The sequence below is a fragment of the Notamacropus eugenii genome, chromosome 1 (assembly GCF_028372415.1).
Source record: "Notamacropus eugenii isolate mMacEug1 chromosome 1, mMacEug1.pri_v2, whole genome shotgun sequence".
Classification (NCBI taxonomy): Eukaryota; Metazoa; Chordata; class Mammalia; order Diprotodontia; family Macropodidae; genus Notamacropus; species Notamacropus eugenii.
Window position 1 is genome coordinate 528265411 of NC_092872.1, and position 27618 is coordinate 528293028.

Consider the following 27618-nt stretch of genomic DNA (forward strand, 5'->3'; position numbering starts at 1 on the left):
CTTCTCTGTCATCCCCACTCTTACCACTTATTTTCAATCCCTCTCTGTTTATTCACTGCTTCCCTGCTGCCTACAAATATACCTATGTCTTGTCCATCCTGAAAAAACCCTCACTTGATCTTTCCATCCACATGATAGTGCTTTGTAGCTAACCTCCTTGAAAAGGCTATCTACAATAGGAGCATCTACTTTCTTCCCCTTGGCTCCCTTTTAAATCCTTCTAGCTGCTAACCAGCTTCTAACCTTATCATTCCACCAAAACTGCTCTGTTCAAAATTACCAGTGATCTTTTAATTGCCAGATCCAATGGTCTTTTCTCAATCCTCATAGTCCTTGACTTTTCTGCAGTCTGTGACACAGTTGATTGCACTCTTCTTCTAAATACTTTCTTCTCTCTAGGTTTTCAAAACACCACTCTGCTGGTTCTCCTCCTACCTATCAGACAGTTCCTCAGTCTGCTTTACTAGATCTTTATCCAGATCACTCCCTCTAACAGTAGGTGTCCCACAGGGCTCTGTCCTGGGCTTCCTTCTCCCTCTATATGCTATATTACATTTGGTGATCTCATCAGCTTCCATGGATTTAATTGCAATCTTTATACTGATGTTTCTCAGATCTATCTATCCCGCCCCAAATTCTCTGCTCACCTCCCGTCTCTCACCTCCAAATGCCTTTCAGAATTAGGCTGGTAGCAGGACCAGTTGTCTGGGACTGCTGTTGTTACTCCTGAGGTTTTTTTGTACTTTTGCCTTTGATGGCAATTGGTCATTAGTTAGTGTTGGTGGTGGGCCCTTTTTTCACAGTGATTATTCCCCTCATGGATGGCTAAAAGACCTGAGCCAGGAGCAGGGTTGGTGAGGGGCCCTGTTATTGCAAGAACTCAGGTTTAGCGTCCTAGGTTGTTTTCACTCAAGTCTGAGAGGAGGTAGTAATGGCGTTTGACTTGCCTGGCACATGCTGCCTCAGAATGCTTTTGTTGCTCCATGATAGATTTGGGATCAATTTCTTGAGCTAATAATATCTGTTTCTCCTTTCTGAGTGTGTGATAGCTAGTATACATCTATCAAGATATTGGTTCTCCTTCTTCCATTGGTCCTCATGCAGATATTCCCTACCATGACCTAACCACACTTGGTTCACTTGAGCCATTTTCCAACCTGTCAATGCCAGTCCCATCCCTCACCTCACTTTCTTCCCCACTGTATTGTAATCAAATCAAGTCACAAAGACCTGAGTCAAATCCAGTCTCAGAAGTTTACTGGCTGTTTGACCCTGGAAAAGTCACTCAACCTCTCTGTCTGCTTCATTTTCTTTGTCTGTGAAATGGGGGAGGAGGGGAAATAATAGTCCTTACCTCCCAAGGTGGTTGTGAGAATAAAATAAGATAAGATTTGTAAAGTGCTTCACAAACCTTAAAGTGCTAAATAGATAGTAGCTACTATTGCTTCTGGAAAGAGCCCATCCATTGATTGCCGTATTGTTCCACTCACCATCCCTATGACTTATAAAACCAAAACCCATTTCTCTGGCCACCATGCCCCTATTTCTTATTGCTTCTTTTTCTCCCCCTCCTTTGGCTCTACTATTTTGTTACCTGTGAAACTGGGTTATATAACTTCTCTAGGCTTCAGTTCCTCATCTGTAAAATGAGGGGGTTGGACTAGATGACTTCTAAATTCCCTTCCAACTCTAAATCTATGATTTCAGGATCCCTCTGGTTCCTGGATTTCCTCACATGAGTATAGCTTCTTAATGCTACCCTTTTTATCTATTCCATTTCTTTGGGCTAAGTTATTCACTTTCAGTGCCATATTTCAGTTGTAGTTCCTATTCCACAATGTGAGTGAAATGTATAATCTGATTTGCCTTCCTATACTAGGATCTCTAGTTCGCCCAGGTTGTTATGCTTACTTGGTGCAATTAGGCATTTATTGAGGTCATGGGTTTTTATTTCTGGTTCCTTTCTTAGATTTTTGTCTTGTGAATTTCTGACTGTCTCTACTTCTATGTTTCTTCCTGCTATTATAATACTCTCTTGTCATTTGGGCTTCGTGGATGTGTATAAACAGTATTTTCTTTTTAGCTTCAAGCCTTTTGGAATAGGTTAGCAAGCCACCTAACCAAAGCATTTTGCCAGCCCTTGTTGGTTATATTATATGCATTAGTCAAGAGTTTTTATGCCTATATTTTAAACTATGATTCAGAAATCTAAATCTTATTTCCATACAACTGGTCACTTGTTAGATCTATTTTTTCTGAAGTTTTTACTTTGGTGGTGATGGAAATACCACTCGTGTCCTTAAGGACTTCAGGTTTGGTTTTATTGCTGTTCTTTCTGTTTTGTTGTTATTGTTTGGTTTTCTTTTTGCGCAGAGCTCAAGATTCTTAGAAATGCTTTCTAAATTATTGCTTTTTAAAATGTTTTTATTGATAGCTTATGTTTTTATATCATCTATATGAGATGCTCATGTATTGTACCTTCTTTGTTCCTGTTCTTCAGTCTCACCACATTAATAACTCAAAAGGAGGAAGACCCCATGCCAAGCACTAAAGAAGCTACAGTTGCATTGCTATTCCTGACCTTAACTAATCTCTCTCCCCTTCACTCAGTCCACTCACTTTTACTACCAATTTGGTCAAAGATCTGTCAGCCTACCTCCCATTATCTGACTGCCCCAAAATATCTTAGTGCAATAAAAGCATCCAAAAGATATCTTCTATGTACAGCGTAAAGTGCTACCAGCAACCCTCTTCCACAAAGCTCCTACTCCCCCAAGTGTCCAATTTGTCTTACAATACTAACAGACTGGACCACTAAAATGTTCCCTTGCCTCATCTTGTTTTCTCCTACTTCTATACATTTGTGTATTCTAGCATCTATGACTAGAATGTACTGACTTTGCATCTCTGCCAGTTATCTTCCTTCAAGGTTCAGCTCAAGTTTGTGTCCTCCATGAAACTTAACCTGATTGCTGCCTCCTACCACCAGATGAAAGTCATTCTTCTGCCTCAGATTTATTGTAGTCCTCTTTCTAGACCTCTTCTTTGCACTTGTCACATTATACCTTTTAGCATACATTTATGTGCCTCTTCATCACCACTATCAATATTCCCTTATTAATAATTTCTGTCCTTGAGGATAAGAAATCATGTCATTTTTCAACTTGGTATCGCTAGCATAGGTGCTTAATAGTTGTATGCTCAATTGAATTATGAAATCACAGAAAGAAAAGTGACCTCAGATATTTATTCTAGCCTCCTAGTTACAAGCAGTTTAAACATAAACCTTCCAAGATAGGTAACTGTTTCCTGACCTCAGTGGCAACTCTCATGATCTTTAGCTAGTGGCATTTCAGTTCTCCACCAGCTCACACCTAGTAGAACCCTAGCTGGGGAACAGAGGAGGAAACCAGCAACACCTCCAGCAGTACACTGGTGGGAATGGACCCTGCTATCCCTAAGGTAAGAATGGCCTTTGAATTTAAAGATCTCTAGGAAAAGAGATTCCATATTTCCCTTTAGAGTTCTTCCAGAATTTAACAGCTGTATTCTTAGTAAGCTTTTCTGTGTTTCTAATAGACATTTAAACCATAAAGGAATGGAAATGAGAGGTATTTCAGGAGAATAATCAATCAGATTTAGTGCCTATACCCAAATATAGGCACCTAGAATTATAGTTTTTGAGCTAAAAGTGACCCTGAGGTCATCTGACCCAACTTGGTTCATTTTACAAATGAGGAAACTGAGCTCCTGAAAGTTTTTTTTTTAATGGTACAGAAAGTAGAGGGGAGAAGAGTTTGGGCTTGTTTTGTTGAATTTGAGGAATGAGAGTTAATTCGCCCTACAGATTCATTAAGCACCATGCTCAGTGCTGTGGTTTATAAAGTGAAAAATAAATGAAAAACATGGTCCCTGTCTTCTAGACCTTAAAACCTAGAAGTATCAATTCAAGGCAGATGGTTTAAGAGTGAAGGTTCAGAGATTATATCATCAGATTGGGAGAATCAGAGAAGAATAGGTGTGGGACTCTGTCAGGTGAAGCTATGGAGAGGACACGCTGTTCAGAGAGCACAGATGCCTAAAGCCCTTAGTCTCCCAACTTGCCTCTTTTCCTCACCTTTAGATCCTCAGGCCCACCAGGGGGCAGTGTGGTTCCACCGAAGAAGAGCCGTAGGCCTAGGACTTTGCTTAACAAACCTATCCGTCTTTTCATCAGTACAATGAGATTGTGCTGGGTGGCCTCTGTGGTCCTTTCCAGCTCTAGATTGGAAGAAAAGCTCCAAAATCATTTACCCAGCCCCCTTATTTTACAGATGAAGATGAACCATCACCCTAGGGGAGGCTGGGTGTGGGGTGGCTGGGATTTGAGCCTTTTTACTACATTATGTTGCCTCTTTCTATTCTTCCTATTCCTTCCTTCTCCCCCACTTAGCTAACTGGAAATTTTTTTCCTTCTTTTTTTGAATTCATTTTAAACACTCGTTCTTTTGGTGTTTGCTACCTTCCTCAAAAATGTCACAATGCATTCCAGAGATCTCTAAAATAAAGACAATCCTTCAAGGATGGGGAACCTGCTGTGGCCTTAAAGCCACATGTGGCCTTCTAGGTCCTTGGGTATGGCCTTTCGACTCAGTCCAAGTTTTACAGAACAAATTCTTTCATTGGGGGAATTTGTTCTGTGCAGTTTGGATTCAGTCAAAGGGCTGTACTTGAGGACCTGGAGGACCACATGTGACCTTGAGTCCACAGGTTCCCCCCTCCTACCTCTAGGTTTTAAGTCCTTACTTAAGACAGTGCCTTACTCTTTCATTTATTATTCACTTTATAACCTACAGCACTTAACACTATACCTTGTATATATCAGGGGATTAATGAATATCTACTAAATGAATTGACTCTCATTCCTCAGATTCAACAAGACCAAGCTCCAGACTTCCCTCCCTCCTGTTTTCTCTACCACTTAAAAAAAAAATCTATCTGGAGCTCAATTTCCTCATTTATAAAATGACAGGTTGGGCTAAATCACCTCTGGAGTCACTTCATCCTACTGTTGCCTCATTTTATTTTTCATCTTTGATTGATACTTATCTTTTCTTATGAGTCTGTCAATGCTATAACCTGTGAGTTTATTTACCTGGTGTCATATCTTATTTTGTATTTGTGATATCTGGTGCACATTAATATTTACCACCTTTGTGGTAATGTTCAGTTCTTTTTGGAACCACTATAGAGACTCAGTGTGAAACTTGATGAGTTTAGAAGTGATGAAGTCAGAATTTTACTCAGTCTTGACTTTGTCCTTCAAAGTGGTGAGAGAGGAAAACCCAAGATATAGTCACTTGATTGGTGAGAGGGGAAAGACACATTGCATAGAAGGCTTTGAGAAACTAGAAGAGGGTTTCAATGAGTGTGTGACATGTTTCCAATAGTAGGGAAATAAGGTGGTCTGTAGTACTATTTGGTCAAAGTTTCTACTGGTTCTTGCCTTGCCAGATTCTACTCACTATTGATAAGGAATCAAATAAATCACACAAGATTTCAATTTCAGAGCTTCTGTGTCTATAATGAATTGTTCTTTACTTAAATTCTATACATTCTTTTAGCTAACTAGAAAGAATGATTCCAATTATTTGTTTGCTATTTCCTTTTGAAAAATATTTGGAATTATTATTGAACTATCTTGACCAGTTATTACATTGATGCTTCATGGTATCAGGGTTACTATTTCTGTGCTTCTAAGACCACAACATCAGTAAGAGCTTTTATCTCAAATCTACTTGACCTTTGGGACAAGTACCATGAAGTAATAGGACCATTAATACTTAAATGCTTTTAATAGTGGTGTCCTAAGGGCCATAAGATGTCCAGCAGTGTTCTTCGAGATGTATTTAAAATAAATGTTGCTGAGAATCTGTGTGTCTTAAGCTTTTTAATTACAGTAATATAGAACTGAAATTTTTTATTTTTAAGTGACTTTATTTTACCCTATTTTTAGTTCAATTAAATTTAAATCCTTGCTTTTAATTTTAAAATCAGATAACAGAATATTACATTTCTCCTTTAAAAACAAATGTGAACTAAGTTGCTTTATATCTTTGTGATTTCTCAATTGATATTTTTCATGGGTCATCAGGAGAAATAAAAGTATTTACTCTAGTACTAATTAATAATCATTTATTGATAATAACACTTGATCTCTCTAGCCCTGTGCCTTGAAACACAATCTGTAAATGCTGGCACTTTTGTGGGGACATATAAGATGATGATCTAAATCTACCTATTTTTTAGAAAATATGAGCAACATTTTTCAAAAGGAAATTTTAAAATGTCTAACATAAGTTAAAAAGTTTGGGAATGTACCATGGTATAGTGGAAAGAATGCTTTATGTGCAATCAAATGACCTGAATTTGAATAGTTAAAATGACATTGGGAAAGCTCCATCTTGTCTGAGTTTCAGTTTACTTTTCTGTAAAAGAGGGAATGAGACCATAGTTTCTCCTAAATTTCCTTCCAGCTCTTTGTGATCCAGTGAAGACATTCTGTCTTCTATTTGTATACCCCCATAAGTGTTCTGGATCCCATGATTTCACTGCCTCCAATTCAACTATCCAGGTGTGGCTTTTTCTAACAAGTTCAACTAAGGGAACCTGTTTTATGACTTCCATTAGTTGAACATTATAACAATAGTTCTATTTATCTAAGAAACCAGACAGCCACTTAGTATCCTAAGTAGTCAATTCAAGAATGTTCCTCTGCACCAAGCTGACACAAAATTGCCTTCTAGTCAGATTCAAAGCTGTTGTCTTGGTACCCTCTAGGTTCTGTTGCATTGACCTCCAGATAGATAAATCCCTTTTAGCAGATGATACCTCCACCTTTTTATGAGATCTTTACTCTTCAGTAGCCTCACTACTCTGTTCCTTCCCCTTTCCACAAAATCTGGAGGAGGGGTTCTGATATCAAGAATCTTGACACATGGGGTAAGGTCTCCTGCTTCAGGAGCTGAAGTTGCTAGATATTCTTCCACATGTCATATATCATCAGGCTGATAATCTCCAGTTTTTGGAGAAAGTGTATCAGATGCCTAGAGGTTCTGAGTCTTTCCTAGATCAGACTGAAATTAAATGTTCTGGATTCCTATACACTAGTGATATTTAACATCCTAGTATGTATGATCCAAGATAGCTTATGTGTGGGGGAGGGGGACAGTTTCTAACTGAAATTTTCAATCTGAAATTTGTAAACACGAGTGCCACCTTTTCTTCCCTTTTCCCTAGCCCAGTGGAGAATGTTGACCTTCCAGTGATTATTCTCTCTAACCTCCTCCTCTTTAGTATAAGATCATCTGTATATTTTACTTAGTTTTACAGTACTCACCTTGTCTGAGTAAGGAGAATAGAAATAGAGTAAAATAAGTTCATAAGAAGTTTCACCTAACCTGCTGTAGTGTTTGAGGTTCTGTTGAGGAACGATCTGTTTTTTTATTGTGTTCCTGCTTCTTAATGAATTCAACACACACTTCAGTTTCCATGATGAATTAACTTCTGAGTAACTCTGAGTTTAGAGGACTTACCCAGTTCTTCTATTTCTTTGTCCTGTAGTAACATGAGAATAATGAGGTCAGTCTTGTTGATTGTGCAAAAAATATTCTGAAGACTTAATCTTGACTGATTAATATACATGTTATAAGATAGTTTTATTGTCTGGAAAATGTATAGTAGCCTGTAGATTTCATATACTTAGGTAGCAAACAGTACCATAAATGAATGTTTCTCAGCCTAAGAGTGAAGAGAGGATTGTGGTGTTAGGCAGGTAGAATTCTGTACTGATCTTATAGGCAGGGAGAGAGAGAGAGTATAAAAATAAAGTAAACCTAAGGAATTTGGGCTAGGGTGTGAAAATGGAAAGTATGATCAAATTGGTATAAGCAAAACAAATCAGACTTAGTGCTAACATAAAAGAGAAGAAAAAATACAATAAGGTTAGCAGAAAATATAAATTTAACAGTTATAACCCTAAATATGAAAGGACTAAATGCCCCAATAAAGTGGCAATGAATGGCAAACTAGATATGCAAATGAAACTAGCAATCTGATGCATACAAGAAGCACATTTAAGGCATGAAGACAGAGGGTGAAAATGAGAGGCAAGGACAAAATGCTTTAGAGCATTCTGAAAAGCAGAAATTTCAATCATGATTTCAGATAAGGCAGTTAAAAACGGCAGAGTTAATGACAGTTAAAAATGACAGTGGCAGAGTTAAACAAGCAAGCTAAGTTATGATTAAAAGCACCAACTATGGTGCAACAATATATATGTATATATCACATATTTGCATATATATGCATATAAATACATATATGTAGTGTACACATAGCAAATGGCATAGTGTCTAAGTTCTTAAGGAAAAGCTAATTCAGTTGCAAAAGCATATGACAGTAACACAATAGTTGAAGGAGATTTTAATAGTTCTTTTTCAGGGTTAGATACTTCTGACAAAAACAAGAAAAATATAGTACTATAGAGACTTTATAAAAATTAGATTTAAAGCCTTATAGCAACTCTAAGTGGAAATACTAAAAGAGTTAACATTTGCTAGCGTCACGCGGTACCTTTGCAAACTTAGATATGTGCTAAGGCAGAAAGAAATAATTTGCAGAATTAGTCAACATTCTTAATAGACCATGACAGAATTTTAAAAAATAAACAGAAGATACAGACTTTAATAGAGTCTCAATAATAATTACATCCAGAATGAAATGAGTCAAAACTCATTATTTTTTAGGGGAAGCAATAAATTTAATAATATCCTCAGTCAGTTTCCAAAGAGTCATTTTAACTGGCAGTGTTAGTTACCAGGAGTGAGGGAGACTAATGTCAACCTTTTTTTTTTTTAAATAAGGTCAAGTCATGGCAACATAAAACTCTGGCAGAATCAAATAAGAACAAAATTGTTTGGAACCTAACTGGTCAAGGTTGGGCTATTCTCTGTTTGACAGTTCTGCCTGTCATGCATTATTTCTTTCTGTGTTCCTATCCTGAGGTGCCCCAAATTCTGATCTTTTACCTCTAATATCTGCTATTTCATTTTGGCCACCCTTTCCAGGCCACTCTTTCCAACTCCTTTTTTTTTCTTTTTTAAGAACTTTCCCTTGAGAAGGTTGCCTCAGTTCAGTGCTTGAGGATTTTCTGTTTTGTATATACCCAAAGCCCAGGGATTTGGGTAGCCTTCCGTCTGCATTCCTCTGGGGATGTTATACAGGTTGCAACTAGAAGAGCAGACAAGGTAGAATTTCAGGGCATTGTAAGAACAAATCTGAGAAAGAGCTATTTATCGTGGTTCATCTCCTCCAGTGCCCATCCTTTCCTTTCTTCTTGAGGGTCAGGTAGATAGATCTGCCTATCATTCACTTCAGGCTGCTCTGAACAGTATCAAGATTACAAAGACTTCCATGTTCCCTTTCACCTATTTCACCATTAGAACACAACTACTTCCCTAAGCCAAAGAGCCCTAGAATACCATCTGTGGCCCAGAAAGAGGCAATTTCCTGATTCTATTAAGTTAAAATTCAATTCACATTCAACAGATATTTATTAAACACTTATATGTGCAAAACACTGTTCTGGGTGATGGGGAAGATACAAAGTTTAGATAAAATACTCTCTCTGCTGTCATGGAACTCAAAGTCTAAGTAACAGGATGAAACAAATTTCATTCATGTATAGCTGTGACATACAAGATGCACATTAGACTGGTGTAAAACCAAAGGTCTTTGGGGGAAAATATCACTACCAACAGAGGATCAGAAAAAAACTTCATGAAGAAGTTTGTGTTTGAATTGTAGTTCATAGAAATTTAACAGAAGAAGAAGAAAGTCTAGTCACAGGGAGCAGCTTAAGCAGAAGCAGAAAAAGGAAAGCACAAGGAATGTTTGGGAGACCCTTTTGTCCATTTCGGCTAGAGTATAGTGGAGGGAGGGGAAGTAGCATAAGATCAGCCTGGTATCTCAAATACCAGGCAGAAGCATATGAATTTTAGTCAGTAGTCAACGGGGAGCTACTGAAGTTTTGCTGTGTTTTTTTGCAAAGGAATTAACATGACCAGAGGTCCCCTGCCTAAGCCAGAAAATGCTTACATTTTGCATGGGAAGTCAGAAGAATTTGAGGTTCCTGTTTAATATCTTGTTCTGCATGGTTAGAAGGCTCCTGAATACACCTTTTGACATGATCATAAATTTTAGATTATAAATTAGCTTTTTTTACTTTTAGCTACCTGAGATGATGAGGTCAGGAATTAGCATCAAATAAATTTAAGTCCCTCTCCCATCTCTTTGCAGACTTTAATATGTGTAAGTATTGAAAACACTGTTCAGTACCTAGCCTAGGAGGATAAAAGTTTGGTAAATAAGAAATTTATTTCCAGCTGGTCCCTGTCATTTACCGTGCCTCCTATGAAAACCAGATCTCACCAGGTGGGAGTCACCATAAAGGAATTTATTCTCATGAACACAGAGAGTAGGTTTCCACCCAGAGACACAAAATGATACTACATACTACAGTTCATTTCTCCATCATGAGTCAGTATTTAGCTTTAGAATTAACCTCAACCCAAGAGCTGTCCATTATTTCAGCTCATTTCTGTCTGTTTGATGAAGAATATACTACTGATGGGGGAGGTTAATTTGGCTAATTGGGGCTGGATCTCATGAGGGTGTTTTGCTTTGAGATTCCCACAAGAGAAAGGGTCTGATTTCTTATGTCTTTAGGTCTGGAATCTCAGTGATCAGTTTCCTTAGGAAGTGATTCCCTATGAATTGTCACCTAAAGTCTGAGAAACATTATCTTAAGGTATCTTAAACATTATCTTTCTTTTATTGCTTACTTTAAAGCTTGATACATTAATCTATCAGCTAATACTACTTCAGTAAAATTACCACAATCATTTTACAGTCTGAATTCAACAGTAGTAAAGTTCTTCAACTCTTGTTCATCTTTCATCTATCTAAAGAAAATCTGTGACTCTTGTCAGATAGACTTTGATATGAAGAAAATATCTTCTCAATATTCCATGTAGAAACCTCTGTGAAGGACTTGTTTAATCAATCAGTATATTTTAATTCACTGGTGAATCCCACCTGTCCTTGGAGAGTACCTCTTTTCTTAGAGTTGTTGAGCTTTCTACCTTTCAGGTCTCTCAATTCTACTTCTTTCAATAGCATCTTTTTTTTTTCAAGGCAATATGCATTTTTATTCATGTAATCTTTTTTTAATAGTTTTTAGATTTTGACATTCATTTCCACAAAACTTTGAATTCCAATTTTTCTCCCTATCTCTCCCCCCCACCCCATAACACCTTTCCTTCTGATTACCCCTTCCCTCAACGTGCCCTCCCCTCTATCACACTCCACCTTTCCCTTATCCCCATCTTCTCAATTTTCTTGTAGGGCAAGATAAATTTCTATACCCCATTACCTGTATTTATTATTTCCCAGTTATATGCAATAACAATTATCAACATTCATTTCTAATACTTTGAATTCCAACTTCTCTCCCTCCCTCCCTCCCCACCCATCCCCACTGAGAAGGCAAGCAATTCAATACAGGCTGTATATGTGTCACTTTGCAAAAGACCTCCATAATAATCATGTTGTGTAAAACTAACTATATTGCCCTCTATCCTACCCTGTTCCCCCCTTTTTTTCTATTCTCTCCTTTGACCTTGTCCCTTCCCAAAAGTGTTTACTTCTAGTTACTCCCTTCTCCCATTTGCCCTCCCTTCTATCATCCCCCTCACCTCACTTGTCCCCTTCTCCCCTACTTTCCTGTAGTGTTAGATAGATTTTCATACCAAATTTAGTGAGCATGTTATTCTTTCCTTAAGCCATTTGTGAAGAGATTAAACTTCAGTTTTCCCCTCTCACCTCCTCCCTTTCTTCCTTCATTGAAAAAGATTTTTCTTATCTTTCTTATAAGTGATAGTCTGCCCCATTCCATTTCTCCCTTTCTCCTCCCAATATTTTCTCTCTCACCCCTTAATTTAATTTTATTTTTTTATGGATATCATCTCTTCTGATTCAAATCAGTCTGTACTCTGTTTATGTGTGTGTGTGTGTGTGTGTGTGTGTGTGTGTGATCGTGATCCTTCCACCTACCCAAACACCGAGAGAAGTCTCAAGAGTTACAAATATTATCTTTCCACGTAGGAATGTAAACAGTTCAGCTTTAGAAAATTCTTTATGATTTCTCTTTCCTGTTTACTTTTTCATACTTCTCTTGATTCTTGTGTTTGAAAGTCAGATTTTCTACTCAATTCTAGTCTTTTCATCATGAATGCTTGAAAATCCTCTATATCATTGAATGACCATTTTTTCCCTTGAAGTATTATACTCAGTTTTGCTGGTTAGGTGATTCTTGGTTTTAATCCCAGTTCCTTTGACTTCTGGAATATCCTTTTTTAAGCCCTTCAACTCCTCAGTGTAGAAGCTGCCAGATCCTTTGTATTTCCACAATACTCAAATTGTTTCTTTCTAGCTGCTTGCAATATTTTCTCCTTGACCTGGGAACTCTGAAATTTGGCTACAATATTCCTAGGAGTTTCTCTTTTCAGGTCTCCTTCAGGAGGTAATCAGTGGTTTCTTTCAATATCTATTTATTCTCTGGTTCTAGAATATCAGGGCAGTTTTCCTTGATAATTTCATGAAAGATAATGTCGAGGCTCTTTTTTGATCATGGCTTTCAGGTAGTCTTATAATTTTTAAATTGTCTCTCCTGGATCTGTTTTCCAGATCAGTTGTTTTTCCAATGAGATGTTTCACACTATCTTCTATTTTTTCAATCTTTTGGTTTTGCTTTGTAACTTCTTGGTTTATTGTATAGTCATTAGCTTCCCTGAACTCCACTCTCATTTTTAAAGAACTATTTTGTTCAGTGAGCTTTTGAACTTCCTTTTCCATTTGGCTAATTCTGCTTTTTAAAGCCTTCTTTTCTTCATTGGCCTTTTGGACCTCTTTTTCCCATTGGTTTAGCCTGTGTTTAAAGGTGTTATTTTCCTCAGCATTTTTTTTTGGTTCTCCTTTAGTAAGCTGCTGACTCTCTTTTCAAGCTCTTCTATGGCCTGAGCCCATTTCATATTCATTTTGGAGGTACTGGAGGCAGAAGCCTTGACTTCCTCTGACAGTATACGTTTTTCTTCCTCATCTGAAAGGATGAAAGGAGATTCCTGTTCACCAAGAAAGTGACCTTCTATGGTCTTATTTTTTTTCCCGTTTTTGGGCATTTTCCCAGCCAGTTACTTGACTTCTGAATCCTTTGTCAAGAAGAGGGGCATAGTGCTCCTCCTGAGATCGTGCTCAGGGCTGAGATTCAGATCAGCTGCTCAATTCCTCCAGGGGCCTGGGATGGGGACAGGGCTACCACTGAGGGCTGAAGTTCAGATCCTCTGCTCAGTTCCCCCAGAGGCTTTAAGCTAAGCCGCTCCAACCATGGACCCAGGCTGCTTCCATGGCCACTATAGCTGCCCGCTGCTGCTGTTGCCACCACCTCTGCTGCCACCTGGGGCCAGTGCTGGGAGGACCCTGCTCCCCTCTTGCCCAGCTGGGAACACCCTCCCACACTGACCTTTGAAGTTTTCTTTGTCACTTGTGGTTGAGGGATCTGGGAGCCTCCCTGCTGGGGATTCTGCCCTAGAGGCCTGTTCAGGTCCTATTCCTCTCTGTGCTGCTCCCCCAGGGGTGGGTTCTGCTCTGCTGAGCTTCCCGTGGGATAGACCTTTCCTGTCAGCCTTCTAGGGTACCTTTAGCTGGATACCTCTTTCACTCTGTTGTTCTGTGGTTCCTGCTGCTCTAGAATTTGTTGAGAGTCATTTTTTAGAGGTATTTTGTGGGCTGTGGGGGAAGCACTGGAGTATATGCATCTTTCTATTCCACCATCTTGGCTCTGCCCTTCCTTTCAATAGCATCTTAAGAAAAAGCTCCAAATTTTCCCCTATTTCTTTATTGTTATTGTTCAGTCATTTCCAGTTGTGTCCAATTCTTTGTGACCCCATTTGCAGTTTTCCTAGTAAAGATACTAGAGTGGTTTTCCATTTCCTTCTCCAGTTCATTTTACAGATGAGGACACTGAGGCAGACAGGGTTAAGTGACTTGCCCAAGGTCACACAGCTAGTGAGTGTCTGAGGACAGACTTGAACTCGTCTTCCTGACTCCAAGCTGGACACTATCCATTGTGACACCTAGCTACCTTGTTTTTTTAGCCTTTTCTGTTTCCAGTTAAGCTGTGCCTCATTTTGTCCTTCAATACCATGATTGGTACTTTTTATTCCTTTCTATTTCCTGGTACATTTGGAGTTATTCACAGGTACAGTATAACTTTTCACTTTTATCTTACAATTATCTTAGCTCTCTTTTATGTTTCTTATTTGTTCCTTCATCTCAATGTAAAACTTTAACTGAAAGCAACTAACCAAAATTCTCAGATAAACATTACTTTAACTGAGCTCCAAATTTAGAAGAAATTGGGGGGAAAAATTTGAAATTTTGTGGATTTTTAAAATAACTTATACTAGCTTTCAACTCATCTTCTTATATCTCCTATATCTATGGTAATGGGTAAGAAGACTTCACATTAAGAACTGATTTTCAGAATTGCTTCAAGAGCCATTATGTTACTGAGGCATAAAAGTAGACTTGTATATTTCAGAGAAACCAGATTTTCAACGAGAGATTTATGATTAAACTTCAGTTATTTAGAAAATTAAACTGTTTCATTTTCTAACTATTCTAGTTAACTGGGATTTGATTTTATTTGTGGAAATTTCTCTGTCATCTTAATTTTTTCTCACTGTGGGTTTGAGTTTTCACAGGGGGGTGTGTGTGTGTGTGTAATGAATCTGGAAAAAGTGATTTTTATATAGAGCAGACAGCTGTTCTAGCTTCTAGCAAATCAGATTTTAGAGAAAGAACATAAGCAGGGATGAAAAGGGGCCTGGGGGGAGAATGTAACATCTCTGTTTTCACTGTTTACTCAAAGCAGCATGTTGGTCCTTCATACTGCAGGCAGAGACACAAACTAGTCAGACAACAAAAGTGCAGCAGAGGACAATGGCCTTCACTGTAAACTCCTGGTCTGGCGTGTCACCATGGTCATGGGCAAGTAGTCTCTACTTCCTTTACTCCCTGCACTCTAGTGTCGTTCTCCACACACTACTAAAATGTCTTCCTGTCATCAGTGACTCTCTTGTCCAATCCAGTGGCTTTCTGTGTCCTCATTCTTTTTTGTCATATTTGGCACTGTTGGTTATTTCCTTCATTCTTAAACTTTCCCTCACTTTGGATTCCATGACATTGCATGATTCTGGTTCTTACCCCACCTGCCTCATAGCTTTTCTCTTTTTCTTTCATCCTCAAAACTGTGAGCATTTTCCAAGTCTTCATTACTGGTTTCTGCCTTCCTCTACATTCCCTTGTAAAGCACATCCATCTCATTGTTGGGACTGGCAGCTCTATGTTGATGTCTTCCAGATTTTTATCTTTAACTTCTCATCTACTTTCTAGTCATCCTACTTGTATCTTCAATTACATAGTAAACATTTCTATTTGAGTGTCCAGCCATCACTTTGAACTCACCATGTCTGAAATGAAACTCATAGCCTTCCTTCCTGTACCCTAAAATGGCTTACCTTCAAATTTTCCTATTACTGTTAGTGGTACTACCATTCTGCTGGTAACCTAGGCAATCCTCTAGCCTCTAGCCTGTCTCCTTCATCTTCTATTCCATCACCAAATCATGTCTTCTTTTTATTTTTTTAACTAAAATTCCACTAACATCTGTCTCTTGCTTTGCTTTTCCTCTGGCACCACCCAAGTCCAAACTCACATCGCCTCATACCTGTATACCAACAATAGTTGGCTTGCCAGACTCCAGGCTTTCCCCATCCCAGTGAATCTTGCATGGTACACCTTAACTCATCTTCCTTAAATACTACTTTCTTCATTTTACTCTTCCATACAAAAGCCTACAATGGTTCCCTGTTCCTTACTGCATCAAATCTAAATATCTCTGCCTAGTTTACAAGACCTTCCATAACCTGGACCTGTACTTCCTTCACCTATTGCCCCATAAAAATTTTTATTTCTACCTTTGTTCAAGTCATTCCCTTTATGCAAAGTGCTCTCCCTTTTCCTCCTGTATATTTAAGGTCACTTCTCAAGTTCCAGTTCTTCCATGAAGCTTTCTCTGACTTTTCTAGTCTTTATCAGTCTCCCCCCTTTATGACATGTTTAGTCTATACTACATAGTGTAGCTCTCATTTATATTGTTGTCTTATATTGGTTCCCCTTTGGTTTCTTTATTAGTCTTATCTCCTTCACTTACACAATTATCTCCTTGAAGGCAAGGTTCACGTTTTATTTCTAAATCCCCCACAAAGCCAAGAGCTTCGCATATGTTTAGATGCTCCGTACACATTTCATTGACATCAAGACAACACTGTACTTGCCTGGAGAGAAATAGAGGTTCAGTCAAGTAAATTTCTTTATCTAATGTTTCTTTCTGACACTGAACTTAATGCTTGCCTGAGAAATGTCAGAAAGGTAGTCTTTTTTAATTTTTCTCCCCTACGTAGGGAAGGACTAGACTGTTATTTAAACGGTTTGTCTTGATGCAGTACATTGTCTTTTCAGTCATCTACCTAACACCTCTCTTCTACCTGCTCCAAAGATGCTCAATGTGCTCATGTTCCCCATTAGAGTGACTAATGGGAATTTCAGGTACTATGGTGGCTCAATGAAGGGTAGGTAGCCTTAGTAGTGCTCCTCAAGTCACCTACCTCCCAAACCTATATATAACCTTCTTTTGATGAAGCTGGGATTTCATTGTTATTTTGATATTCCTTCCGTTAAGATCAATTGCCAGACCTCTGTGCTTCCTCATCTTGTGAGATTCTTACCTGTGTTTTCCCACAGATTTTCCATAAAAGATCTTCCCAACATGCTAAAAGCATTTCTCTTATTATTGTAATATCTTGGTATTTCTGTTGTCCTTTATTATCAATATATGCCAGTTATATATGCCCTCAATATTACATTGTATACATATGTGCATATACACAGATTATCATTGGCTTCCCTATACATACCATGTATCTTTTTATTGCCCTTTGGGTTATTTATGATTTTAATTCTTCTGAAATCCTGATATTTCATGATATACAATCATACAGCATCACTGGGAGGACAGGTGTTAAATATATGGGGTTTTTACAGCAGCAGTTTTGGATCATTAAAATCATTGCACAATTCCCCAAGTATAAATCTGCCCATTCAGTTTTGGATCTAGCTTATTACCCATCTATCATACTTGTTCAAGACACACACATTAAAAGACTTATTTGATAGACTGCCCGCTACGCAGTGTGTTATATATGGGAAATATGTGGTTCTCATCTACTTTTTTTTGCAGTATGGATAGCTCATATTACTATGGCTTTCACTCAGGAGGCTTTATAGTGTTTTTGTGCTTGCTGCAATTATTATATTATCATTTATAAAATAGAACAATTTGGAAAAACTGCTGTCACATCCCCTGAATGGGTAGGTAGCGAAAAGGGTCTGATGTGCCCAGAGCTGTGGGAAAAGAGTCATTTTCAAAAGCAGACATCAAGTGAGTATATAAACCAGCAACTAGGAAAAGTGAGAGTCCTCCAGAAGACCACATTTACTGAGTCAAGGCAGAAGCAGGCAGCTGAAGACCAAAATGGAGAAAAGTGTGAGCAAAGTGATCTTTTGATAAGTCTTCTTGTTCTGTGTCTTTTATGGCAAGTGTGCTGGCTCCCCCAGCTGTTGAGATGACCATAGGCTGTGGACATGGACATCAGTGGACATCAGCCCTCGCCTTTAAAATGCTTCACCAGAGTAGTGGTATGCTGGGTGGCATAATAACTGGGTCATCCATGTTGTCCTTCTCTTGGGCTTATAACCCTACTACTCCACTAAGTACTAATGGCAGCCCTGTCTCCTTTTTGAGTCTAGTATATTTTGAATGGTTTAGAGTCTTCCTGCCTATCTATAATTGATAATGGTGGGTAAAGATTTTGCAGTAGTGCAGTTCACTGTTAAGATGAGACTTTTATGGCAAGGAATGATGAAAAATAGGGTATATATGAAGTGAAAATAATTTATTAAGGCCTTACTATATGTCAGGTTCTGTGCTAAGTTCTGGGAGTAAAAGTAAAGTTAGATAGTCCCTGCCCTCAAGGAGCTTACATCCATAAGGGGAAGACAATACATAGAAGGGAGAAAGAGTTGGAAGAGGTGAGGCATAACAGAAGGTATGCACCTGCATGCATGACTTAAAGATGCCTGGGAACTGGTGTGATGGACCTTTGGCCAAGCTCACTAATAAGAACCAGGATCCCAGAGGCAGGAGTACAGTTGGGGTGGGAGTAGGATAAGGAGTATAAAAGAGACTAATCCTAACTAATCCTAGGCCATAGGACTTATTCTCTAAGTGACAGGGAAAGGGCTTGCTAACCTGTCCTCCTGTTCACAGAAAGGTCTTTTGGTGTGGAGATTATGGAAGGATAGCCATGTCTGGTTCTTTAGGCTTCCCAAGGGTATAATGGTAACCATCCCAAATTGTGTACCACTTTGGCCACTAATAGGGTGCATTGCAACCCAAACTGAATTGGCATCAGTTCCCCCAGATAGTCATTATTTGGGGGAAATGTGGCACATAGGATTATGTGCTTGAAGCTAGGAAGAAATTTAGAGGCTCTCCAATGCAACCCCTCATTTTGCAGGTAAGGAAGCCAAGAACCCCGTAAGATGGGGTGACTTTCCCATGGTTTCACTGGTAGTAAACATGAGAGGGGGAATTTGAAACCAGGGTCCTCTGTTTCTTTCCACAGTGCTGAACTGGCAGTGCGTGAGCACCAAAATAATTGGGGGCAAAACCCAAAGTTCATCTAACAGAGTGTACTTCCAGAGGACCAATGATAAAACATGCTTCCCACCTCTTGACAGAGACATGATGAACTTTAACGCAGGGTCTTAATCTGGGGTCTTTGAACCTGGTGGATTTTCAAAATAATTTTGTAACTTTATTTGAATATAATTGTTTCCTTTATAATTCCATATACTTTATACATTTAAAAGCATGATGCTCAGAAGGGGTCCGTGACACAGAAAAGAACCTGTGGAGGAGAAGTACAGAATGAGACATTTTCATAAGAGGCCAATGTGATTTTGTTGATTACAAGAGGGAGTTTTTGTTATGTTTAGGATTTTCAGGGCAGATGGAAAGAAACGGAGGGGCATAGTTGATAGTGATATCATTAGATAGATGAGATAGAATTTATGTAATGCTTTTAGGTTTGCAAAGAGCTTTATATATGTTAACCCATTTGATCCTTACAGAAAACCTATGAGGTCAGTGTTATCATTATCCCTACTTTACAGTTGAGGAAACTGAGGCAGAGAGAGGTTAAATGACTTGCCCAGAATGCCATAGCTAGTAAGTATCTGATTTGAACTCAAAGATTTGAACTCAAACTCTTCTTGACTCCAGGTCCAGCACTTCACCTACAATAACACCTAGAAGGATAAGAGCATCAGTGAAGCATTTTTAAAAGACACAGGAGAAAACAGAAGGAGTTTCAGAGAAAAAAAACAAGCATAATCATTTTGGGATCAATACCTAAATTAAGAGTATATTTAAAAAAACAAAAAAAAGGACCAAATTTAACTGAGTAGAAATCTGCAGTTTCATGTACAAAAAACCTTTTCTTTGTATGTGGAAATGCTTGTGTTTACTGATATTCATCAAGTTCAGAATACACAAAAAATAAAAGGACATATTCTGGATGTATAACAAAACTTCACAATAGGAAGTAGGGTGGTCCTCTCATCCTGATAGCAGGGAGTGTAGCAGTCAAGATAATTTTCCAAAGTTCAATTCATGTGTTTTCCCAACCCACTGGAATGGCATTGATTGTGCTTCTGGGAAATAATAGCTACCCAGGAAAATTCATAGTATAGATAAGCTCCCCTGAAGATAGCCAAAATATAGTGCTGAATGCTTTTATTAACAGGAGAAAAAGAGAATCTCTGATTTTATGTTGGCATTTAAAAAAATAAAGATCACATGCCAAAGGAAAGAAAAAAAGGATTATTGAATTTAAGGTAAGAATTAATAAAATATGAACTAAAAGAATATTTAAAATGCTAAATAAATCCAGAATTGTTTTTAAAAGACTATAAATAAAAATTATAATTAGCAATTTGCAATTTTTAACTTCCACAGAAGTCCCACTTGAATGCCTCAAATCATGATATCAAGGTGACCCTGGCATGGTTTGGATTTGTCACTACTAGGGCTACTTTGGCTACAGCCCATATATATTTGATGTTGTACTTCTATTAATGTTGTCTTTGTATTCATCTGTTATCTATAATTTTTTTTAACTCAGGTATTTTATTTAGTAAACCATTTTTACTGTAGACTTTTACTTTTTGCTCATGTAATTATTTTTAACTTTTATTTTTATTGCATTATGATGTATAAATTTCTCCCTTTCAAAAGGATTTCATTGTGATCTAAAACATGCTTGATTTTATGAATGTTCAATATACATTTGAAAAAAATGTATGCTAAAGTTGAAACAAGCCACTCATCTCCTTTCAGAGAGCTGATGAACTTAAAATGCAAAAAGGACATACAATTTGAGCATGGCCAATGTGGAAATTTGTTTTACTGACTATGCATGCTTATGATGAGGGTTTTATTTTTCAGTTTTATTTGTTCATTTGGGGAAGGGGGAAACTACGGAAAGAGTAGATTATCAATGCTTGTTTAAGTAAATTTATTTTTAAAAAGAAACAAACCATACTTTACTTAAAAGAATGTATATTTCCTAAAAAAAAAATGTGTCTTTAAACAAATGAAGAGTTCACTAGTAAGGCAAAAACTTAAATTACTTTGCAAAATTAACTTAATAATTTATGAAAGTAAACAGTTCCTAATTTACCAAAACAATTCATATTCCCTGTTTTTACCAGTTAATCCATAATATATGCATATATAATATATATAAAATCCTAGTTTTTCAACATTGCTTGTTTGTAATTTTTTCTTATTTTTTTATTTTCCTCATATTCTGACAGTTGTGTCTCTCTCATACTTAATTTTCTTCATTTCTTAAATTTCTCATACTTGAGCTACTTGAAAGGCTGTGGATTTTAATTTAAGATATGGACAGGGGATATCTAGAGAAGGAAGCCATGATTACAAATAACCACCACATGGCTTAATCAAGAAGAGGTCATACCAGATTAACCTTATTTCCTTGTTTAACAGAGTTACTAAGGTAATATCATGAAAATGCTATAGACATAATTTACCTGGCTCTTAAGAAAATATATAATACAGTTCTTGTGAAGAAACTGAAGTGACGTGGGCTGTATGATAATAGTTACATGGATCCAGAACGGGTCAAATGACTAGTCTCAAGGAATAGTTGTAAATGGTTTGTTGTCAGGCTAAAAGAAGGAGGAATAGAATGTCCCAGGGATCTGGACTTGGTCCTTAACATCCCTGTTTCTTGATTGAGTCTCCAAGAGAAGATGGCACCATGCAAGCTGCCTTGTGTCAGTATTCTCTCTACCAACATGGGGAGTCAGAGCTAAGCAAGTGCACCACGGGTACTTGAACACTTCAGGCTTGAAGGCAACACAGGTTACTCTTGGATAAATGGCATACTCATCAAATTTGCAGATGACACAAGGCTGGAAGGATAGGTCCCATACTGGATGATGGGATCCAAGAAGGTCTTGGCAGATTCTTAGAACTTTGGGCTGAAATGAAGATGAAATCCATGAGATCATAGATTTATTTGTGAGAAGGGATTTTAGAAGTCATTTAGTCCAACCTTTTAATTTTATAGATGAGGAAAGTGAGGCCTAGAGAGGTTAAGTGCCTTACCCAGGGTTACACAGCTAGTAATTATCTGAGGCAGGATTAGGACCTAAGTCTTCCTGATATCCACTGTACCATGTGTATTCTGTAGGGATAGATGTAATCTTACACCTGCGTTCAAAAATTTAATTTCACTATGTAAGATGAAGGAAGACAGCAATCCATCTGAAAAAGATCTGGGACTTTGGTCTGTTGTGACTGCAAACTCAGTCTGAGTCCTTAGTGTAAGGTGGCAGCCAGAAGATCTCATGAAGTCTTAGGAGACTCCACTAAGAGAGACACAGCCTCCAGGAATAAGAAGGCAATCAGGTTCCTCAAATACTCTAGTCAGACCACATCTGGACTGTTCGGTTCTGGGGGCCATGACTTAAGAAGAATATTGATAAGCTGTAGAGTATCTAGCAGGGGCAGCTAGCTACATGTAGGATGCTCAGGGGACCTGAGTCCATGTCATCAGAGAATCATTTGAAAGAACTGGTGATATTTAGCCAAGAGAAGAAAAAAAACTCAAAGGGAGGGTGGGGTGGGCAGATACAATAGTTGTTTTCAGCTATGTGTAGGGCTATCGTGTGGACTGTTTTCCTCCAAAGGGCAGGACCCAGACCAAGGGGTGCATATTGCAAAGAGGCAAATTTAAACTTCTCAGGAAAAGCCTCCTAACAATAAGAATGACCTAAAAGTATAATAGGCTGCCTTAAGAGGCAGCAGTTACCCCATCATTGGAAGGTCTAAAGCAGAATCTGGATGATCACTTGTCAGATATTATTGTGGGGATCCCTCTTGGATATGGGCCACTTGATGGCCACTGAAGTTCCTTGAAATTCTGTAATTGTGTAAACATAACTCACAAACATATGTAAAATATTTTATGCTCATTATCAAGGTTGCTATTAAGTAGGATTTATTATGCTTTTTCCTATCTCATTGCTTTCTGGAAATCTAACTACTACGTACCTTTTTAAACTTAATTTCATGATCTTCTTCAGCCACTGTGAATTATTTGTTCTCTAACTTCATCCCAGCTTCTCTTATTTCCAACCTTTACATACACTATTCTCTCTGTGTAAGACTTCATTCCTCTCCCCAAACTCTCCTCTAAAACATTTTAAGGTCTGATGCTTGTGTCGTATCTTCTAAACCTGTATCTATATCATCTATTCTGATTCTCCCAGCTGGGAATTGCCAGATCCAATCTATAAGATCATTAATTTGGAACTGGAAGAAACTTCATTTTGTAGAACAGGTAAATGATGCCTAGAGAATCTGTTCAGTGACTTGCTTTGCTGTGGTCACATAGGTAATAAGTAGCAAAGCTGAGATTTGAAGTAATTTAACCCTCTTTGAATCTCTCAGACCACTGTGACCTTACTATCTATCCTACAGTTTATTTTTTGTGCATATCTCACACCATCTATTGTAAACTTCAGAACAAGGATTATACTTTGTATCTTCAGCACTAGCACAGTTTGGGCCTTATCAAATGTTTACACTGGATTAGATTAAATTGAATTGAGTTCCTGTTGGACCTCAGGATATGAGGAAAGCAAGAAATACAGGATTCAAGCCAGTCAAAGAACTTTGCAGAGAAAAGATAGGACAGGTGAATTTGGACTGAGAGGCCAATAGGAGGCCTAGAAATATGAAAAAAATGTACAGAATAGAGGGAAATGTAGATGGCAACTTGACCTGATTATTCCCTCGAAAAGTATAGATACATTATCTGAAGTCTTAACAGAAAGCCATCTCAAGTCCAAGTCAGTAACTGAAGGAGAGAACTTGATTGCTGTGTGTTTTATGCAGGGATAGCCTATTCCATATCTCAGCCCCGAGACTCTGCCCAGCCACCTTATTGAGCAAAACTGTGACCTTAGTCCCATAAATTGGCTAGGCTGCTCTGTATGCTTGAGAGCCACCCAGTGGACCAGAAAGCTATACCCTTCTTCCCCTGTTGGGAGCGAGTCTGACCCAGATATTCTTCCCAGTTCATCAGCAATTTCTGCTCACTGAAGTATTGTGCTAAAATCCTGTGATGTGTGAGCATATCTGCTACCACCATGCCCCCCGTTCTCTTGTTTACTTGAATCAGAGGGAAGTATTTTAATCTCCCCTTCCTTTGGAAGAGTGCTAATGTTGAAATCTCAAGCTCTCTACAACTTGTAGCATCCCTGTTTAGGTATGTTCAGAGGCACTGGTTCACTTTTCTTTTTCCAGCTCTTGATTTTCCTTCTCATGCCACTTCAAACCCAATAAAACCCATCCTGAAGACAATAAATCCAGTTCTTGTTTTCTGATTCCTTTCTCTTTCCATTAAAATAGCTATTACTAAAATTATCCCTATAGCAGTTTAAAGTTTACAAAGCACTTTTCTCATAATACTTTTGTGAAAGTTGGTAGTGATAGTAGTAGCTCCCATTTTACAAGTGAGGACACTGGAGATCAGAGAAGTGGCATGACCTGACCAAAGTCACACAGCAAATAAGCGCCAGAGCCAATATCTGAATCCAGTCTTTCCTGATTCCATGTCCATTGATCTTTCTACCATGCTTCCTCATAATAAGAAAGAGGCCTATGTCTCTCTCACTACACACCTAATAACCTAGGTTTTCTCCATTAATGTAGTAGAGAATAACTCTAAGTCACCTGGCTTTGAGCTCCATGATTTATTAAGCCAGTCTCTCCCATTCATTCAACAACATAGGTAGGTACCTTGGTAGCATGGTACAGGTCAAAAGAACTCTGGACACAAGGAAGGTCAAGAAATCTGGTTTACAGTCTTGGCCCTTCCACTGTATATGAGTGGTGAGGGATTGTAAAAAGTCAAGGACAACTCTAGGGTTACGAACTTGAGAAACTGGAAGGATAGTGGTGCCCTCCACAGAAAGAAGGGAGGGGACCCTTGGTACAAGATATAAAAAGGGACTGTGCAGGCAGCAACACATTCCCATCTTTCAGCCCTCCCACACTGGTGCTCTGCCTCCAACTTTATAACCTTGATGAAATAGGCTATCTCCTTCACCAAGGACTTCCTGACTGGTGGTGGCATTGTGCTGCTCTCTCCAAGACTGAAGTGTCCCCCAACAAAAGAGTCAGACTACTATTACAAGTGCAGTATGCAAGTCAAATTACTGTTGATAACTGTCCAAAGGCAAAATGAATTGTTTAGTCCCAATTCCAAAGGCATAAAAGGTGTTTTCCTTCTGGCAGAGTAATTGAACAAATGTCATCATATATTTCCTCAACAAGGCCCTTCACTTTGCCTTTAAGCATAAGTGTAAGCAGGTGTTTTGGGGAGGAATGGACATGTGCACACAGTTTGGTGGAGTATCTTGCTGGTAATCTTACCTCTAGTGGTGCCACTATTCTCTGCTTTGTCTACTCATTGGAACATGCTTGGTAGCAGATATTGAGAAATGCAACACCAAGAGAGAATTCAAAGGCTTGAGAGACTGCCTTGTGAAAATTACAAAATCTGATGGAATTCATGGCCTGTATCAAGGTTTCGGTGTCGTGATGAAGGGTATTATCATCTACAGAGCAGCCTACTTTGGAATCTGTGATAAAGTAAAAGATATGCTCCAAGATCCTAGGAACACTCATGCTGTGTTCAGTTTGATGCCACTGCTATAGTATGTGTGGTCTCTTATCCCTCTGATATAGTAAGGCAGTGAATAATGATGCAATCTGGGCACAAAGGAGCTGATATCATATACACTGGGACAATTGACTGCTGGAGGAAAATTGCCAAAGATGAGGGTTTCAAAGCTGTCTTCAAGGGTTCCTGGCCTAATGTTCTTAGAGGAATAAATGGAACCTTTATGTGTGTCCTGTATGACGAAGAAAGTTATATAAGTACATCCTAACTAAAAATAAAAACCATGAATATTATAGATCATGCAGAATACTTAACCATAGTTAGCATTTTAGACCACTGACCTTCAGTAAAGTATTTTCTAGGCTAGTTCATGTTTGTGGAGACCTCATTCATTGTGATTTATTCACACAATGGAAATGATGATTCATTTGGTTGGGGAAAAATAACACTTACATTATGTTGTGAGCCCAAGAAGGCAGATCAACTTAGATCATCTAGTTTAAATGCTATTTTTATAGGACCATGAGTTTGTATTTAAGTATTTTTTAAGTTATCTTTCCCACTTGTACTTAAGTACTATTATATACTATTTTGCACAGCTGAATATTTGGCAGTCATGATAATATGTGTTGGGCATTCTGCTGTAAAATAATAAATAAAATAAACAATAAAACAATAAAACAATGCATTAAAAAATGAAGGACAGGGATTGAGAAAAAGATAAATTAGTTCTATTTTGAACATGTTAAATCTGAGATCCATCAAGTTGGAAATACCCAACAGGCAGTTGATTATATAGAACTGGATTTTAGGAGAGAGCATGACTGTGTATATATAGATATGACAGTCATCTCCATAGAGTTTATTGATTCGATGGGAGCAGTTGAATTATTGGACTTAATGGAGTAGGATTTATTGAGTACCTCCCGTCATGTAATATAGGCAATATAATAAATACATAAGAAAAATCCCTGCCTTCAAATAGTTTAATCTTGTCAAAGAGAAAGACAATTAGAAAACTATAATATAGAATATAATCAAGTGCCAAAATATATATTAAAGCCAGTGCTAAAGAGCCAGGGGAAGAGATTAATGGGAAAGTTTCATGTAACAGAGATTTAACCTTTGGAAGGATGGAAAATTTGATCATCTTCTCATGTCCTTAAAGGTCTGTATTACTGAAATACCTAGAATACCAAAAGAGACCATGTAAACAGAGAAAAGAAGAAGACCCAGGAGAGACTGGGGATTGCTCCCTGTTTGAGGGGGTGGGGACATGAATGATGATCCAGCACTTGAGACTGAGGGATAGCCAGGCAAGACAAGGAAGAGGAAAACTGGAGAATGACAGTGTCACAAAAACCGAAGGAAAATAGAGTATCCAGAGTGGGGAGGAGGATCACATGGTGCAGAGAGGTCCAAAAGTATGAGAACTAAGAATAAGTTGGCAATTAAGAGATCATTGGTAACCTTAAAGAGTAATTTTATTTGGGTTATAAGGTCAGAATTCAAATCACAAGGTATCGAGAAACAAGAGGAAAGTGACTTTTAAAAGAATTTGACTCTGAAAGGAAGAGGAGATATATATAGGAAGATAGATTTAGGGGATGGTAAGAATAAGTGAAGGGTTTCTTTAAGGTTGAGAGAGACTTGTCACGTTTGTAGGCAGTGAGAGAAGAGCTAGTAGATAGGGAGAGATTGAGAATTAGAAAAGAGGAGAGGATGATTTGAGGGGAAGGAGGAAAATGGATGTGATTCCTAGAGAAAATAGAATCAAGGGCATGAGTTGAAGAAATGGTGAGAAGAATGAAGCAAAGGAGAGATTGAGGGACAATATCAAGAGGTTTTATCATGTGGTATAAGAGAAAAGAAGCTCACGGCCATGGCATCTATTTTTGCAGTCAAAGATTTACTATATACCAGAAACTGCTAAGTACTGGAAATATAAAAAGACAGCCCCTACCTTCAAAGAGTTTACATCCTAATGGAGGAAGACAATACAAAAGGGAAATAATTTTTTTCAAAAAGGGTAGGTGGAAAGAGAAGGCAACCCCAT

At 38.2% G+C, this 27618-nt stretch overlaps 1 protein-coding gene across 6 annotated transcripts in view; it reads left to right on the forward strand.

Annotated features, from left to right (window-relative positions):
- MAPRE3 (microtubule associated protein RP/EB family member 3) overlaps positions 1 to 27618 on the forward strand; it is an 81140-nt gene that overhangs the window by 42608 nt on the left and 10914 nt on the right. Inside the window, exons 1-2 of one of the 6 annotated variants that reach the window (XM_072633956.1) lie at positions 3274 to 3462; positions 15055 to 15147. The exons of 2 other annotated variants lie outside the window; for them this stretch is intronic. The gene's annotated coding sequence lies outside the window, so the exon portion shown is untranslated. Of the gene's footprint in view, positions 1 to 3265; positions 3463 to 15054; positions 15148 to 27618 lie in introns of those variants that run through there. 3 more of the 6 variants (XM_072633955.1, XM_072633954.1, XM_072633958.1) reach the window with 3 other exon arrangements.